This window comes from Centruroides vittatus, unplaced genomic scaffold (assembly GCF_030686945.1).
Source record: "Centruroides vittatus isolate TY-2023 unplaced genomic scaffold, ASM3068694v2 contig_559, whole genome shotgun sequence".
NCBI lineage: Eukaryota > Metazoa > Arthropoda > Arachnida > Scorpiones > Buthidae > Centruroides > Centruroides vittatus.
This window is the reverse complement of record NW_027122332.1, coordinates 1572894-1592697: the sequence shown is the minus strand read 5'-3', so window position 1 is coordinate 1592697 and position 19804 is coordinate 1572894. Positions and strand designations below refer to the sequence as shown.

General features: G+C 30.7%; 1 protein-coding gene and 1 long non-coding RNA gene across 4 annotated transcripts in view; one reads left to right on the top strand and one right to left on the bottom strand.

Annotated features, from left to right (window-relative positions):
- Window positions 1–19804, bottom strand: part of LOC136978883 (uncharacterized) — an 81295-nt gene that overhangs the window by 36921 nt on the left and 24570 nt on the right. The window lies entirely within an intron of this gene.
- LOC136978886 (uncharacterized) overlaps window positions 1–19804 on the top strand; it is a 79280-nt gene that overhangs the window by 52612 nt on the left and 6864 nt on the right. The gene's annotated exons all lie outside the window — the stretch shown is intronic.

The following is a 19804-nucleotide window of genomic DNA, read 5'->3' as shown; positions in this document are numbered from 1 at the left end:
ATTATTCATCTTTACAGAAGTAAACAATGCTGTTTTAACAGCTGCGACTTCTCGATAAGCTTATGAAATTTTCATTTCCTGATTAAATGTTTAATACATATTTTCTTTTTTAATAATATTATTCAATTTTTTTAATGATTTAATTGTATTTTTATCACCTTTTTTTAACTCTTAAAACACTGTCTGTCTTGTTAAAACAGGGTTTGAGTATGTAAGAACGTGCTGTCGAAATGACGGTTTTTAAGCTTGATTTCAATTAAATATTTAAAGTAAATTTGTTTTTTATTAAAATTATTTAACCCTTTAAAGAATTAACGCTAGTTTAATGCATTTTTCTTCTTAAAATACTCGTTTATCTTATTCTTTAACGGGTCATGACTATGTAAGAAAGTGTTGATAACCTTCTCGAATGGATAGATTTTAAGAATAATTTCAATAAAAAATTGTATTTATGTAATATTAAAACGGTTAATCGAGGTATAAAACTGGGTAATATTTAATAAAATAAGGAAAATTGCTGTTTATTTTTGTAATAAATCAGATAATTAATTAGTCTAAGATAAGAATGGTTTTACCACTTTTGTAAGCAAAATTACCAAAGTAATCGATGAATAAACGTTAAAGAACATATCAAAGGAAAAATTTTACGATTTTTACAATCGTAAAAAGATAAGAAAATGCGATAAAAGTTTCAATTTTTATTATTTAATATTTTATTATTTGCTTAAAAGTTACATTTACCAAATTGATATTCTGTTTACAATCCAAACAAAATGCATTTTCCTTTTTATTTTAAGCTTTCGAAATTTTAAACGTAATTTTTACACCCGTTTTGAAGCTTAAATACGACGAAAACTCAAGTTTTTTTTTTTTTTCCTTTCTTTTTTACACATTTTACGCGAAATTTTAATTGTTTAAGACGTTAAACTCGTATAAAATGCATAGAATTAAAGCAATATGTTTGAAATTTATTTAAAATAACGTATTTAATCGTGTATAACGCGAATAAAATTGCTAGCATCGAGTATAACCCGCATCTGTATGGAGTTTTATAATTGTAATTTAAAATCGGCGTATAACCCGCACCCCTTCATTGTCTTTTAACGCAGTTAAACCGCGTTTAATAGGTAATTTTTTAAATAAATTAATGTCATTAAATTTATATTAAACTGTTTATTATGTTAATTTAATATTATTTTAATCGTATTTTTTAATTAAATTAATTTAAATAATGGAAAAAATTTTATTGTTGTTTTTTTCTTATGTTTTGGCTTGTTATTAATGACAATTACTTAGAAATGAAAGTTTAAAAGTTCTATTTTTTTTTTAAATTAATTTTAATAAGTTTTTACTTTGTTAAATGCAAAATTAATATTATAAAACTCATTGATTAATTTTGTAATTGATTTGGTAAAACTGTATATTTTTTTAAGCAAATAACTTAAAGTTTTCAACTGTTTCAGGTGAAAAATAGGAGTTAAAGATACCAGGAATTAGGTGAAAATTCGTAAGTAGTGTACTTAATATATGTAACTAAGAAAATATTTATGAATTTTACACTGAAATTCTATACTTTTCGGTGGATACAGCTCTACTTTTTTTCATCTTTATTTAATTAAAACGTGAGGGTTTAACATACATGACAGTCAAGAATGCCACAGGGGAGTAAAAGGAGCAAATGCCTTGGGCCCTGAGGAAGTAGGGACCTTACACAATGTTTTTCTTTCATGTAATTAGGCTGCAATTTGAAAAAATTGTAGACCTATAAATTTCCACTGTCGGCTGTCTGTCCTTCCTTAATCTCAAGAACGAAGTTAGATGAAAGTCGAGGCCAGATATGAAAATTTTAGGGTCAGGAGGCTCCGATTAACTATATACGAACTTCCGGGGTAGATCGGAAGTCACGTGATTTCAAATATATGCTCTCGATCTCAAATTATCAGTGTCTTGCCTCTATACATTATACTTTACCTATTATCAAGCCCCTGTACATCATATTTTTCCTGATAACAACAAAGCCATGCTGGTAATCTCTGTTCGGGGAAATTTCTGACTTGAAATCATGTGACTTCCAGTGTAAACCGGAAATTACTATATACTTAACTGAAATATAATGATGTAGGTAATGCAAGTGACCTTACATTACACAGCAGACATTTTAGAGAAATTATTCACTTGTAATTAAGCTAGAGACAGAGAGAATGACTTATTATTGTTGGAATTAGCCATGGATTTATTGGAAGAAAAATATAATTTGTTGTTAAGAAAAATAAATGTAGAGTAAAAGTAAAAAGAGAGTGGAATTTTGCCAAATAAAAGAGATTTCCAATTATTGGATTATCTGTTTATATTCCACTTCTGTTAATTGTTTTTCTTTTATTTATTTTAATGCTTTTAAATACGATTTTATTACTTATTTATGTTTGCTGTTTTTTCGAAATGAATTATTTTTTGTTTTATAACTTGTACAATAAATGGACTGTGACTGAAATCGCGTGTATTGTGTGTGCATTTTGCAGTGAGTAAATTAATGGAGTATTGTTGAAGTCGTTTTATATATATTTTAACAGGAATCTGAGGAGGAAGGAAAGGAAGGAAAAGAAAAAGAAAGAAGGGCGGATGGGAAATAACAAAAGAAAAAATAAAGCAAAGGGGAGGAATAAGAAGGATAAAAAGGAAGAAAGTAAGGATGGGGAGAAGAAGAACGGAGGAGATAAAATAGGAGGAATAGGAAGAAGATAAAGGAAGAGGAGGAGGCAGAAGAAAAATATAAATAAAAATACATTATTGCTGGCATTTTCTTTCTTATTCCAACAAAAATATTTACTGGCTTTGATACAATTTTAACGAACTCGTTTCATTTTAGAATCGAGTTTCCATTTTCTTTATCTTTTAATTCTCTTTAAGTAAAAATGCTGAATATTGTTTTTGTAATTCTGTCCTAAAAGCTGCATATTCGTTCCATTTAACTAATGTAAAATGGCGCAAAACTCCAATTACTCTTTCTTTTTAACTTTTAATTTAACTCGTGTATATCGTTTGCATTCTTGCAATTTTATTAATCACTAACTCTACTATAGAGAGGCTTATGGAATTTCCTGCATTCGGATATTGGATAAAACTACAAATAAATTGTTTTAATTATAATTTTAAAAATATGTAATTAACGTTAAATTAATATTCTTCATAATAATACTCTTGGGAGATCGCGACCTACTGATTGAGAAACGTCGCCTTACATACTAACGATTTAACCACTTATATTACTTAATACTTTAATACTTTACCTATCAACGTTTACAATTTGGGTGTGTGTACATTTACTGTTATGAGTCCTATTTAAATAATTAATTAAAAAAGTGTTAGAAGTGAATGAAACTGGAGCAAATTTATTCAAATTCAACCAACGTTATTTCTCAGGTTTCAAGGGACTTGATTAAGTCCCCCGCTTCGTTTTTCTATTATATAATTCGAATTTAATAAACGGGAAAACTTTATTACTATAATACCTATTTATTGTAACATCATCACTGAAATTTTTCGTCACAATGCTCGCAATTTTAGTAGTGTCTTGTTCCTGTACATCATACTTTTCCTGTTAGCAATTAAATCGTGCAGTTCAAGAGAAAATATTTAAATTAAAATTATGTAATTTCCGGTCTAAACCGAATGCTCCTATATAGTTAATAGGGGCCTACTTCCTCTATCTTTTCTGAATATGGTCTGGACTTTCATCTATCTAATTCCGTTCTCAAGATTAAAGAAGGACAGACAGACAGACAAAAAGACGCCGTTGAAAGCAGCTTAATAAAAATTTCGCGTGCAGTGAAACCCCTGAACAATGGCCACTGAAGTGAGCATAAAAATTGTTCGTCGTTCGGAGGTTGTTTTATGTTAATTTCTGTTTAAAAAATTCCCTGAAAATATGGGTATTATTGGAGGTTTGGCTGTATTTTTATATAATTATTCGGAACATCGATGTTTATCGGTGCTTTTTTTCTACTCCCGAAAACATTTTGATAGTTTTCTGTTGGTTTTGGTTAGGGGTTCGCGCCTCAGCAACGTGCTAGCCACGTGTATTTTTTGATATAATTAAGGAAATTATATCAAATTCCCATGGGAATAATGCTGTAGAATTCCTTGAAGGTACAAATTTCAAAATAATTTTCGAAAATTATAATGAAATTTGAGACTTTTCTAAAGAAACAAAGATCTACTGGGGAAAAAAGTAAAATTGATTGCATACTCCGAAGTAATTCAAGAAATCTTTCCAAAATGATTCCTTTGGAAGTAATTTTGAAGACTATTTTTGGAGATTTGTACATTTTAAATTGCTCATATTTGTAGAAATTGTATTGTATAGTTAGAGATTTAAGCTTCACGGCTAGTAATTTAACACAATTTAAGTTTCAGATCACAACTGCATACAGATAATACCCTGTGAAGTTATCATCACAGAATCCCAGAAGACTAGGGATGGCAATTTTTAAGGCTTGCAGCTTGGAATTTTAATTTTTCGGATGGTAATTTATCATTAGAAATGTCACTTCCAAAACTAGAATTTGAATGAAAATGTAAACTTTTGACCTAAATTCCTCTGGACAATACAGGGTACTGCGGATTTGTAGTGGCAGGTTATCCTCTGTGGTGTTCTTCATTGTTTGCAAGAAGTCGCCAAACAATTGTCGAATTCTCCAAAAAGTACAGCCCTACTAAAATTTAAAAATTAGTTAAATATTTGTACGATTTATTAAGATGTTAAATATGTATGAATTAATTAAAGGAATGTTATAAACATTAAGAAATGATGAAATTTGAATTTATGATATACTCGTGAAATCGCCACCAGTGGTCGAGTAGATCAAACCAGTGGGCATTGGTAGTTTGTCGCGGGTTCTTACCTCAATAACAAACTGCCAAGTGAAGTTTTCCGGATTTCCTTCACGTGTGTAACGTTTAAATAGGGACATATTTCTCATAGAAAGTCCTTCCGAGGAGACACCCCTTGGCAGATAGCTCATTAATCCACTATTTAGGTGAAACATTTAAATAGAGGCCAACTTTCCATAGAAACTCTTCCTGGGAGGCATTCTTCTCGGCAGATCGCCCCGTAACCAAATAAACCAAACCAAAAATCCCGTGTTGTTTCGAGTATTTCTACGAAAGCCGCTCGTGTTTGAGTGCCATCTCAATAAATTTTATTTAAAAATGAATAAAATTAAGTCAAAGGAACCATATTATCCACACACATAATAAAATTTTAAAAAGTTGGCAACGTTGTTTCCGGACTTTCCCAGAATTCTTTATTTATTTTCATTGCTAATAATTGCTACCATTAACCTGTAAGTCTTTAGATTAGTTCGGGAGATGTTAATGGAATGGGTCCATATCTTCCGAACCAATGGTCCGATTTTTCTTAAAATTTCTAGAAACGTTTTTCCCTAATACACAAACCTCCATGCAAAATATCAGAAACTTTCGACAAAAGGCACAGGAGTTATTAAGCTTCAAAGTGGGTGAAAAAGTCACGCTCCCCACACGCTAACATCCATAAATATAGATAACCCATAATTCCTTTCGCCATACTTTCTCTCTGTTATATATCAGCCTGGAGAGTAATAATGCCCAGACCGTAATTAAGAAATAAATTAACAAGAAGCTATTTCTTTCAGCTTGAACCGAGCAATATGGTTCCAACAAAATTATATTGGTTCAATGCTGACTTAACAGATCGTCTTAGACACGATCTTAATTAAGAAAATTTAAGAATTTTTCTTGAAAAGTTGGATATCTTTAAGTTAGATCCGAATAACTTATGTTAAACTTGTACAGAACATTTTTACATCTGATAGAAACCCGAAAATTTGGAATAAAATCGAAAGTGTACGTTCAAGTAGGAGATTCATTCGAAATGAACTCTCCTGTGACAAGTTCTATTAACCGTTTCAAATAAGGTTTGGTAGAAGTCAATAAAAGTCAGGAAAATCTTCGACTTTTTTCTTCTCAAGCACCAATTTGTCGAATGTAAAGGAATGATACTTTGTATAAATAAGTCTACGACCTAAAATATCTAAAACAAATGAACTCCTTCAATAAAAACTTTCAACTGAAAATTCCTAGAAACGTTTCCCCCTGATAATCTGTTTTTAAATTTAATTATTTCATAAGTAGATTATGGAATATTACAATTTCTGATAAATTTATTTTCATTTGTTTGGGATTTATAATATAATCAAACCCTCTAACAACGGCCACCGACGGTAGGGGAAAAAATTGTTCGCTGATTACAGGTGGCTGTTATCGGAGGTTCGACATAATTTAATCGTAATTTGTATTTAAATTTGTAGTAAGAACCTAAATTTTTCTAATGAAATTTTTCCGCTTTATATTATATTACCAAATTGAATTTGCTTAATGAAGGAATTTTTCCATTCGGATAAAATTTATTTAAAAACAATTAAATATACTTGAATAAATGCTCAGAGTTTTAAATATTACTACTCAGACACCTCTGAGTAGTAATATATATGAGATGCCTCTGAGAAATTATTAATTTATAATATTGCAAACGTTTTTCACCTGTTCTGTAAATTGCCTGAAGATGACCTGTAGAACAGGTGGAAAACGTTTGCAATATTATAAATTAATAATTTCTCAGAGGCATAAGGTGTCTGAGTAGTGATAATTAAATATACCTAAAATCACATTACATATTCAAACAATTAACGAAATCTCAAACTAATGGCCGAATGAATAAAACCACTGAACAATGGTAGCGGTTTCGCACCTGGCTAACTGGCTTGTCATGTGGAGTTTTCCGAGTATTTTTCACGTTAGTTACATCTAAATAGGGGCAAGTTTCCCATAAAAGTCTTCCTGGGGACATGGAAAACTGGTCCCTATTTAGGTATTACACGCGTGAAAACCTGGAAAACTCCACGTGGTCTGTCCTTTCGTCAAGCGCCAACCAACGACCAGTGTTCAGTAGTTTTACGGTGGGCTTACTTTGGTAAAGCTTTAAATTATAGTAAATTAGAATATTACTTAGGGACACGACACTTATGACTTGCAGCCTGAATTAACACGTAAGAGGGTGGATTATAATACATAAAAGACATGTTCAATAAATTGCAAGGTTGGTTTTTGTGAATTGACATTCTAGAAAAATATAAAATACTAAGATAATATTCTTTCAAACGATTGAACTTTAAGAAATCGTTTAAAAAAATGAAGAAAATACGATCGATTGCAATGACAACTCGAGAAAATTTGACAAGTGGAGACAATGTATACGTGACTTTACTTTTCATTATTGAAGGAATAGACAGAATAGTGAGTCGTTCGTCTATTTAATGCAAAAATAAAGATTTTTCTCTATCGATTAATTCTTAGTTACTTATATGAAAACAAACAAAAATAATGTAAAGTTTTAATAATCTCATTGTCAACAGTAAATTTTTTAAGAATTAATGCAGAAAGAGGGATTATTAAAGTAAGAATGGCTCCTAATCTGCTCTTATTAATAGAAGTCCTTGTATTAAAATCCTCCAGTGTAACAATAATCAACATATGACAAGATTTTTTAAGATAAAATTAGTTTTTTTTTAACTCTCCGGCCTGTGGCCACTAAGAGATCTTTTTATAGTAGGCCCATTACGGGTTCTGCTCCTCTTTTTAGGAAGCTACTCCATTATGGGTCTGGCCTGATGGAACCCGACATATCCGCTAGCCATCCCCCGAAAGGTTCATGGGTTTTTTGACAATTCGGATTTCATTCCGGGTCCCTCAAAGTGGTAGGTCGATCCCGCAACCTTTCGACCGTCTGAAAATCTTGATAAAGTTGGTTTCAAGATTTCTTTCTTAAATTTTGTGAAAAAATAGAGGAAGATCTTATAATTTTATTTTTTAAAATGTCTAAAAGAATTAAAATGATATAAATTGTGTAGTATAATTTAGAAACTTACCTTATTCTCAGCACAGACATCAACGGTGATTCACAAAAGCCAAAATATACGAAGTTGGCACAAAAGTCGAAAAACCTCCATTGACTAACAAACATAAGATTCGGTGAAGTATAGTTGACAAGCAGACAAATAAATGACGTACCAGAGAAAAAATACAAGAGTTTTGAACATTCCAGAATTTATTGTTCTGATATTTCTGTCGATAATGGTTTGAATTTAATAACCATTCAGAAATTGACAAAAATCAACAACGTGGGCAGAAAATCACTGAAATATGTGTTTAGGAGATTTTAAAAAAAATGGATCTAACGCATAAATTACAATATTAAAGCAACATAAAACGGTTTTATGAGATAAATTCAATTATAAATGTTTATTCGTAACTTCTTAATAAATAAAGAATAATTTTTAATTAAAGATTGAAGACGTGGCGATTTTGATAACTTACCAATTCAGTTTGCTACAGGAAAACAGCAAGTTTCAAAGAACAAGATCCATGTAGCAAGTACAAGGTAGTAAGTTTTAGGAAGCAAAATCCAACTAGCAAGTTCCGTGAAGGAAAATTTCAGTAGCAAATTCCATGAATCAAAATTCCAGTAGCAAGTTCTAGGAAGAAAAATCCAAGTAGCAAGTTTCGGGTAGCGTATTCCGATTAGCAAGTTCAAGGTAGGAAGTTCCAGAGAGCAAGATCTAGATAATTCAACTTGTTATTAGAGAAATAAATTAAATTACCCTTCCTAATAAATTGCTTTTCTGTCTACATAACACGTCACTTTTTAAAACCGAATCAAAATTATATTCGAGGATCACTTCCTAATCTACAGTAGAATATTAGAGGATAATAACTTCTTTAATACACCAAAAGAGAAAGAACAGTAAAGAAAATCAATTGCCGTTTTTGCAAACAAAATTAGAAAATGGCCATAATTATAACAAATAAATTGAAATTTATAATCATATAAATCATTTAAATTAAATTACATAGTATTTAATCATCCTCATCCATTTAACCATTGACCTTTCAGAGAGAGTAATGAACGGATGAAATTCTTTTACTCTGAATTATTACGTAACTTAATCTGTTATTCGTGAGAAGACTTCAAGAAATTTATTGTCTAAAGTAAATCCTTAAGATTCTTCGGAGAAGCTCTGATACTGTTTTTTATATTTTGATAATAAAAAGTTAAGTACTGTTCTTTCTTTATTTGATTCTGTCAAATCGTCGGAAAAACAAAAGACTATCGCTATTTAAATATTTAATATTGTTTAATGGAAAAGTAGTAATGATTTTTTATAATTAAATTATATTAAAATAAACTTAAGGTTATTTCCCCTCGAGGGTAATAACTTGAGCCATGACGTTTGAAATCTTTATAAGTAGTAAATTAAATTAAATAATGCAAAATGGAAGTAGAGACGTAAAACAATTTCTTCTTTAAATTTAACTGTAAATTACTGTGAAAATTTAAGATGTAATTATTATTTTTTAACTCTACCATGTGGGCACGAAGAGGGCCTTTTTAGCAGGCTCCTTATGGTTTTGCCAGATCCGTAATTGGCTGCTAAAAGGCCTTAATGGCCGGGTTATGAGGACTTGGTTTTACATATCCGGACGAGCCACCCCGATAAATTTCGGGAGTTTTCGACCCGTCTGGATTCGAACCCGGATCCTCATAGCGGAGGACTTCTAGCTGTGTATTAATCCCTTTTTGTGATACGCTTTATATTTTAATCTTTCTTCTTTAGAATTTTGAAAAATAATGGTGATTTTTACTGATTTTTACTGATAGAAAGCTGGCCTCCATTTACATGTTAGACACATGAACAAATCCCGAAAAACTTCACGTGGTCAACCCGTTGATCAAATCCGCCACCAGTGTTCAGTAATTTTATCTACTCTGCCATTGATGTATGCCATTTTCTTATTGATGAAAGACCTAAAATTGTTCTAATGAATGACACTTTAATAAAATTATTCCTCTTTAATATTTGAATTCGCATATTTTTAAGATGTGAGATAGATTGTGTATGATAAAAGCCTTTTACAGATAATTTCAGTTAACAGGCAAATTAATTAAATGGTTGATTTATTGATAAACGAAAAATAACCAAGAAACTATAATTCCAGTTTATAAAATATTGAATGGATATAACCACTGAACATTGATAATTAGTCGTGGATTCGCGCCTGACTAACTGGCTTGCTACATAGAGTTTTCCAGGTTTTCTTCACGTTTCTAACACCCCAGTACCACCCTGTTTTCCGTAGAAAGATCTTCCAGGAAGTTTCTTGACAGACTGACCATGTGTTGTGTTGCCTTACCTTACCAATCCTACAATCCTACAGTTTATAAATAGAGAAACTTGTGAAAAAATCACATCTTTCAAAACAATGTGTCAGACAGACATTTCGAATAAAACGAATGTTGCCATATCTTCCACAAGTAAAATCGACGTAACCTGACACACAAAGTGAATATAACCACGTTTTATCCAAACTAAAAGAGGGACATATCTATATCTTACCACCTAAAGAGAATATAATTATATTTCTACGTCAAAGAAGAAAGTGGATGTGTCCACACTTCTACTGAAACAAAGAAACTTGTACATATCCACACTTCTATCTCAATAAGAAGAAAAATTACATGACGTAATCATACTCTTGTATGTCTGTCTAAACAAAGAAACAACGACCTAGATAAAAATATTATGAAATGTATAATATTTGGTTCAAATTGGAATTAAGCCCACATTCTTCGAATTCATGCCAAACTTGGACACATTGGACCTCTCTACGTTGCTGGGACACATTGCTTTATTTTGACAGTTACTTTTATAAAAAATGACCCGAAGACCCGCCATTCTAAGCTTAAATATTCCTTTCATTTCCAACCTTTTAATAAGTCCGATTCCAATGCTACTTTGAATTTCATCCATATAATTATGAGATCCAAAAATTAAAAATTAATTCCTTCTCCCTCGTGTTAAACCCTGTTAAATTCCTTCTTGATTATTTCAGGAGCTTGTATAAAAATACTAATTATTATTATTATATATATAATAAATTACAATGGTATTATATAATATAATTTCCATCTCTTTATGTATAAAAGTGTATTAAAAAATCAATAAATTTGCGTGTCAATGGGATTCTCCTGGCATGCACTCAGATATGCGTGTCATAGGTTTGTAAACAAGAACACCGTGGCCTCGTCTAAAAATATTTAGAATAATTTTTAAATATTCATGTATAGAAATGAATACAAAATAGCAAATCAAAGAAAAAATATAAGCTTCCAAATGTGGCCATTGATGCAGAAGAGAATAATTGGATATTAAATCATCTAAATTTATCGTAGATTCAAAAACTTTTAAAATGTTTTATAGTTGTAAAATATACTTTTTGCTTATTATTTCAGTGTTTTGTTTGTAAAACAGCTTGAAGACAAAATCGTAACTTGCATTAATTTCTGATATGATCGCTCTGTTGGTCACGGGTTCGTGCCTGAGCCAAATGGACTGGTAGCGTGGAGTTTTCCGGATTTTCTCCACGTCTCTAAGTAAGGGCAAGTTTGCCATAGAAAGTCCCTCAGGAGGCACTCTTCTTGGTGTGTCGTCTTACCACAAAACTCTATATATTTAATACAAATTAATTAGCATTATTTGTAAATATTCTTCATTAACCTGTTAAAGTCGTACAACAAGGTTTCAGCTTTGGATTCATTTTGGTTCTTTACAATTTTTCACGAGTAATAGGAATTGGAGCATCGTTCTTTATCTCTAATCTTTGCTCGTTGACAGGGTGTGCGGGTCAGGGTCGCTTGAAATTGGCAAAATTGAGGCCAATAATATTGCATTTGATGCCGGTGCCACGCATTACAAAATCGAATCATTTGAGGCCACTTGCAATGGACAAAATTGAGGTCGGCCATATTGCAGTGTAGATGCTGGCGCCACGCTTTATAAAAATCAAATCTGTACGGAAAAAATTGAGTTTGTCAAGTCAAATCTTTTTATAATTATTTGATTTTTTTCTTCATTTATTGATTTATATACAAAAAAAGGGAAACCCGGCCTCTTGGTCTCTGCTATGCCTCGGTTTTATGAGGTCAATATACCGTAGTTATAATCTGTAATGTATAATTAATTACACATTGATAAAATTTTCGTACTGTACTCAAGGCCATCGAGGGAGGTGAGATGGGGATCTTTCCCCATGCCCGAGAAAATTTAGGGGCCTGTAGTAATTCCTATTCGTATAAATTTATATTATTTTTACTAAAAATATAAATTCTAAAACTGGTTTTTATTACTAAACAAACATTCTATGCATTTCATTTGTAAAAAAAACTGGGAAAGAGGTCCGCTGTACTTAATTCTTATCAATAAAATTTCGAATCGATTAAAAATAAAGCAAATCGAAGGCAAAATATTAATTTAATTTTTGTCTTGTTAACAATTTTAAATATAATTTAATATTTCTAAAGTAAAAGTCAACAAATTGAAATTATAGGAAAAGAACACGAAACAAATAATAAAATATTTTCGAATTTCAAGCTGTTAGAATATACAAATTGAGGAAACAACAATGTAATTGTTATTTCAAATAAATTGAAAATAAATCGTACATATTGAAAATTTTCGGTGTCGTTGGCACTTGAAAACGTCGATGACATAATGTCAATCTCGTATGGGTTGGTAGTTTCAATCGACTACGTGTTAAAGTAACTTGTGTCTACTGCATTCGGCCAGACAGTCCCAAATTTGTTGGCTTTTCACACGTTGGAAAGTGTCCAAGAAAATATCGTGCATCTAGATTTTATCCGGAAATATCAGAATTTATTTTTTAGTATTTAGTAATTTTATTGGAAAAGTATTTTTTTCTTTTAATTTATTACTGATCAAAAATTAACCGTATAAATTTCTTAAAATAAAGTTAAGTTACAATCGATTTTAAAAAAATAGGCTCGTGTTGAGCTCACTTTTTTTAAAAATAATTGTAATTTTCAAATTGGAATAGCTGTTATTTATACACTGTTTTTAATTTGTAACCTATAAGAAATACTTTTTGTAAGTTACAGAATGAGTAATGGTGCCTTTTCTTAAGCCTCAGATGTACACCAGTGGCATAAGAAAAGGCATCACTTATTATTACGTAATTACTCTTCTCAATCTGATGTGCCACAGAAGCATCAGAACTGTGAAGTCTCTTATTGCAAGCTATTTGTAATTTGCGATAAGAGATTTTAGGGGGTCTTACAGAACTTAATGAGAGAAATATCAGCAGTGGCGTAAGAAAAAGTATCACTTCTCACAATATACTTCTCATTATAGTGAGAAGTGATACTTTTTCTTAAGCCACTGCTGATATTTCTCCTATTATTGCAAGAAGCACAAAGAAGAAGAGCATCAGAAGTAATGACTCCTGATGCTTCTGAAGTCTCTTCTGCATGACCACCTGAAGTCTCAATACATATATATTACTTATAATAAATGTTCCTCTGAGTCTTATTTTAGTATTTTCTATTATATTACGCGCAATGCGAGTCAATAACTCTTTTAATTATAGGACAAATACTATTTATGGTTTGCTGAAGTTGTATACAAATCAATTTCGTGTGAATAACATTGAAAATTTCTTTCGTGGCATTGTCTATTTAAGTTAAGACATTGCCTCACTATTTAAAACTAACTTTTACGTGCTGATACTTCATGACGATCAATCAATCAATGTTTTAAGTTAACTAAAAGGATAATATATCATTAATCATATGTACTAAAGATAAATTTACTTTTGAACTTGAAATATATATATATACTAAAGAAGTTATGACATTAATAATTACAAGACGAACAGAAATTGAGGGCCTAAGCAATAGCCCCTGACTTAGCCTCAAATTCGGGCACAAATTCGGGCCTAAAATACAGTAATTGTATATTAAATTCATTTATAAATATTAAATGTTAAATGGTCATTCGAGAGGCCCTAAAATTAGAGACTAAGGCGTGTGTTAATTCGTCAATTCGTGTGTTAAAATATATTTAAGGTACGAAGGGTTTCTTTTTAAATATTAATAAATAGAGAAAACTAGGAAATAAGTCTATTAAAAATTTAATTCTATAAGAATTAAATAGAAAATCATAAATTAACTATAAAATATTTTTAGTTATTTCAAACTTATAAAATATAATATCTTAAAAGGAATAATTTTCGTTTTATAATTGGAAACTGATAAATATGAATAGTGTTGATGAATTAAAAATTATTCAAGAAAACTGAAATAAAAACAATTCTGTTGTATAAAAAAACTACAAAAGAAATTATTATAAACTATTCATAAAACAGAATTTTTCTATTTATCTTTATAGTAAAACAAGGGAAGAATTTCAAATGAAAAATTGTAGACAAAATGTCAATATTAGTTTAATAAAGTTATCTCATAAATGATAGACATTCCGAAATATTTATTTGCTGTTTATTTTTTTTCTTGGTTATTGATTCAACATAATCTTCTACATTCCATAAATGACTACGTTAAACACTGTTAAATTCCTTCTCCTTCGTGTTAAATCCTGTTAAATTCCTTATTCCTCAAGTAAAAACCTGTTAAATTCTTTCTCTTCTACGTTAAGCCCTGTTAAACTCCTTCTCTCTTGTGTTAAAATCTGTTTAATTTTATTTCCCTCGTATTAAACCCTATTAGATTCCTACTCCTCCACGTTAAACCCTGTTAGATTCCTTTTCTTTTACGTTAAGCCCTGTTAAATTCCTTCTTCCTCGTGTTAAACCTTATTAAATTCCTTCTCCTCCAAGTTAATTCCTATTACTTGACACTACTAGAATTCACTAATAGAAAATTGGATAGATTAAAATTTTAAAATCGGTTATATATATATAAATAAGTGAAACAATATAAAGATTATTTCAGGTCCGTTCGTTGTGTATGTATTATTTATTTACTAATGTATTTTAACTCATTAATGATTCAAAATAAATTAAAACACGTTGATTATGAAACGTGTTGCATTAGAATTGTATAAATTATACTCCCACTGTACGACCTGTTTTATGACCCGCGCTTTTACAACTGGCATAAATTTTCTATTGTGACTGCATTTGGTGAAGTCATAATAGAAAGTTATTGGCCATCGCTAAGTAGAGTTATGTGTTATAATTAATATTCCGTATGCGTTGAACCAGTGTTATAATCAGTTTTATGTGTACACGGCTACTCGCTTTACGACGATTGGTTTCATAGCAATTACGTCATAAAACTGACAAGTGATATCTATTGTATACGTGTTTATAAAAGTCGAAAAATCATAATTTTACGAAAATAAATACATATGTATAAATATAGTAATGCGTCCAGTCGGAGTGTAGAATCTTTCAAGACTACTTTTTATGGGATATTGGCCCTATATATATGTTAGACAAGTGAAGAAAACCCAGAAAACTCCATGTGGCCGGCCCATTGACGAGGCGTGAACTTAGTGGTGTTGGTCGCTGGTTCACTCGGCCACTGGTGGGCACTCTAAAAGGGGTGACGGACGGGGCCTGACTACCCTAAAAAATTCCTGAGATTTAAAAGTTCCTGGGGTTTTTCGATTCCAGCTAGGTAAACTGTCACCTTAATTGCTCGGCCATGTGGTCGTGCAACTTGGCCACTGATAGACACATCAATGATTCCGAAAAAGTTTGATGTTGCAATGGCTTAAAAAAAAACCCCAGGATTATTGATGAAGCTGTGGCACTACTGTTTAAGTATCCAAGTGACTATATAAATCTAGGGTCCACAGTGTTGCCATCTCAAAGCCAAGTGTGTTAGAAACGTTGATTATACAAAGGTTTTAAAAAACCTGTACTAAATATAACAGTAGTATAATGAACAACACAATTATTAAATGCACAATCCCTACAGTAATTCATGTATATCTTCATTTATTTATTTATCTCGTTATATAATTATAAAAGTCATTCACAAATGTCTCCCTTTGTCATATTAATTTGTCGTAATTGAAAGTTTAAAATGTTTTACACTTTTGTTATTAATAAGACAGGCAGACAGACGTGCCTATAATTTACAAAGAAATTGGCCAATTAATTTTTTTTAAAAACTATCGATTTATACTATATAAAATAATGACATGTATAAATCGATAAGTTTGAGAGATTAAACCGAAAATTCAAAAATAAATAAATAAATAAACTTATAATACCACTTGATAATTTTATGGATATTAATAATAAAAAAAATTATTAGATTTTTTAAAATATTTCCGAATAAAATGTCGTTAAAGTAATGGACAGAGAAAATTCTTTAATAAGACAGGAATATTTTTGTTCTTTAAATAAAAAAAACGCGTTTATTTATAACGACACCCGTGAAATACGCTTAATTTTCCAGCTTCCTATATATAAGAAAGCGTTTTAATTACTCCATTAGGGAGGGTTTTTAAATTAATGATCATTAAAAATTCTTTTTTTAAGATTATGTTAAAAAAATTTAAAAATTTACGAATTTTGCAAAAAATAATATAGATGAAAACATTTTTAATAAGGAAGGACAGGACAGAAAATTGTCAGTCAGCTGTCTGCCTGTCCTTCCTTAATCTCGAGAACGGAGTTACGTAGATAAAAATCGAAACCGGATGTGGAAAGATTAGCGACAGAAGGTCCCGATTATTTATGTAGAAACTTCCGGTTTGGACCGGAAGTCACGTTACCAGAGTTCGATTCATGACCAGTATTGTTAACAGGAAACGTGGGACGTACAGAGAGGCAAGACAGTATTAAAATTGAAAGCATTGTGAGGAAAAATTGCATCCTGCCATTGCCACAATAATTGCTGTTATTGCAATAGAATTTAAAGTTTCTATTGTTAAATGAATATATCCCAAAATCATGGGCATCCGCAGAGGAGAGCAAACGGGTCACTTGCCCTCTCCCGAGGAGATTCAGATACTATTATTATTACACGTTTACTATTAATGAATAATTATTTATATAATTTATATATAAAATATACAGTGATATGCTATTCTAGAGAGAAATAATGAAATAATATAAATGAGTCTAGTTATTAAGATCATCAATATGTCATGGATTATAGAGTTAATCGAAATTGGCAATCAAATACTTGCAAAGAGATCATTTATAACAAGAGTACTTAATATAAACCATATGATAAATCTATATTATTTTTATTCTGTAAGTAACATTATATACAATAATTTGTCTTACAAGTTAGATTGCAATTAGAGAAAGCATTTCATTTGAAATTTCTTCATCTGTATAGACGTATGTTTGTCTGTTCCCTATACACTTCTAAACTCTGACCAATTCAGACTAAATTTTTTCAGTTACTCTCTACCAACCTGCAGAAGATATAGGCCACAATAAAACTTCAACGCCCATTCCTCCCTGGTTTTATCCCCTTATAAACTTATCCCCTTTCACAATCTCGACCAAATTTTTCAATTATTCTGTAGAAACCTGAAGGAAATGGAACCTGGTCACTCCTGATTTCACCCCCTTGACAGTTTGTGATCATTTAAATTTAATGCATTATTACGTAAGCATTGCGTAATAATTAACGAAGGAGCCAGACTAGCCACATTCTTGGTGATAATTTCAAAGAGGATTTTAAAGGTCTTCTGGATTTTAATGATTTATCCTGAAATAACCAAACTTAATTTTCACGTTTCACCTTATTACCTTTCTCTCTGGCATCTCCGCTTGTTTCTAATAAAAATTAATAATTTCATTATTATACTTTGAAGTAGATCTTAATATTTCTTTCCTTAAATATTTAATTACTGCAATTTAAATAATGCATTATAATTCATGTATAAATTCATAATGGCAGACATTACGAATTTAGAGATTCGTGTTAAGTTTGGCGGAAAGAGAAGACGCTCATTAATTATTAATAATTAGCCATTAATTATTCGAATATTAAGTAAAAATTCCTGAATTCTATTTATAAATTTCACAGAAGATATTCAATTGAAACTCGATCTTTTTCCAATGGCATTTCTCTTGTTACTCGTTTCCTGAATGACCTTCCATTGAATGCCACATTATAGCCACAATTCTCCAACGAAATTCTGAATAAATCAATTTAAAATTGAATTAATTACTCGATTGATTATTCTGAATCGAATAAATCCTTAGATTTCGTTATTCGCAATCCTCTTTTGAGTTTGAATCTTACTCTGCAGCACACCCCACACGAATAAAATCCATAAAAATCCTTTACTTTTAAAGCAATCTAAAGAATATTCGGTTAATGTAACCCTTGGTGCCAAGATGGCGGCTCGTCTCTGATTCCAGCAAGGAAACTGTGGGACGCACGTTCTAACCTAACCTAACCTATTCTAATAATTTGGTTGCTAATAATTATGGTAATTTATTAGAATAGGTTAGGTTAGGTTAGAACGTGCGTCCCACTGTTTCCTTGCTGGAATCAGAGACGAGCCGCCATCTTGGCACCAAGGGTTACATTAACCGAATATTTTCCTATTCCTTCCGTCCATCTGTTTGTCTTTTTTTCAATCTACGCGATTTTCCAGACATTAAAAGAATTAATTTAGCGAGATTTTTACATAATTTATCTTAATCTCTGCAATTTATTGCAAGCCGATCCAATTTTTCTAAGTGATTTACTATTTGCAATGTCAGAACTTTACATTTTTTAACTTTTTTTTGTAAGTCCCACCCATTACTTTATCACGAAACTGGGTCGCATCATCATTATATACAGTAGGTGCGGAACCAGAAAGGTCAATCACTACATTTGGAGATCGATAGTCGAACTTGAAAATCGAAAATTTTAAGTGAAAATTTGTACAAATGGATGCTTGCAACATTCATTTCTTAGATTCTTATTATTTATTGTATTTTAATTATGATGAAATATTAAAATATATTTTAATTTATTAGAAATACGTACAATACGATGATGAAATGTAGATAATTTAAGCCAAATGATAACAATTCTTTTAAAAAATCATACTGAAATTTTAATAAAATATCCAACTGTAAATTAAATTTTTAACGATTAAGAAATAAAAATTCGGAAATAAACGTTTGGTGATTAAATTTGCAATTCTTCTCTCGCTTTGGGCACTACAATACTTTAAAATAAATTGATTTTTTGATATTAAGACAAGGATCTTATGGGAATTCAAGGAAATCCCGATTACTTAAAATTTTATTGTTTAGGAAAGAAAAATTTTTCAAAAATGCCAAAAAGTCTGAAACATTTTCATCGCTTTCAGAAAGTATTTAAAATATAAAATCGTATTTACAAGTAGTAAGAAGAGAATTCCTCAATTACTTCATAACGCAATATTACCACGTTCTCGGAATCAGTTTTCCTCCATTATCAATATAATTTCTGATTTCTTGATTTTATTTAAACAAATATTCTCTTTGAAACAGAACTGTCCTTCCAATAATAATGTTTGAACAGCGGTAAGCCCAAGTGGCCGAGTGGATAAAACCATTGAACACCAGTGGGTTCTCTCCTGAACAACGGTGGAGTTTCCCGGGTTTTCTTCACGTGTCTAGTTATTCTGGCGGAAACTTTAACCTTATTTTGGATAGAATCTATTTCTTTCATACAAATATAACAAAAGTATCTAGGGAACACAAATTAAATCGAAAATCCTGAAGTTCTCGGCTAAAAACTCGAGAAATTGAATCTAAATTCTTCGAAAATCCTTCCTATTTGTCAGCATCCGCTTTCTTTACCCCCTCCTTTTTTATGTGATAGGAATATAAGCTTCCATTTATATATTTAAACACGTAAAGTATAAAAATTGAAATAATT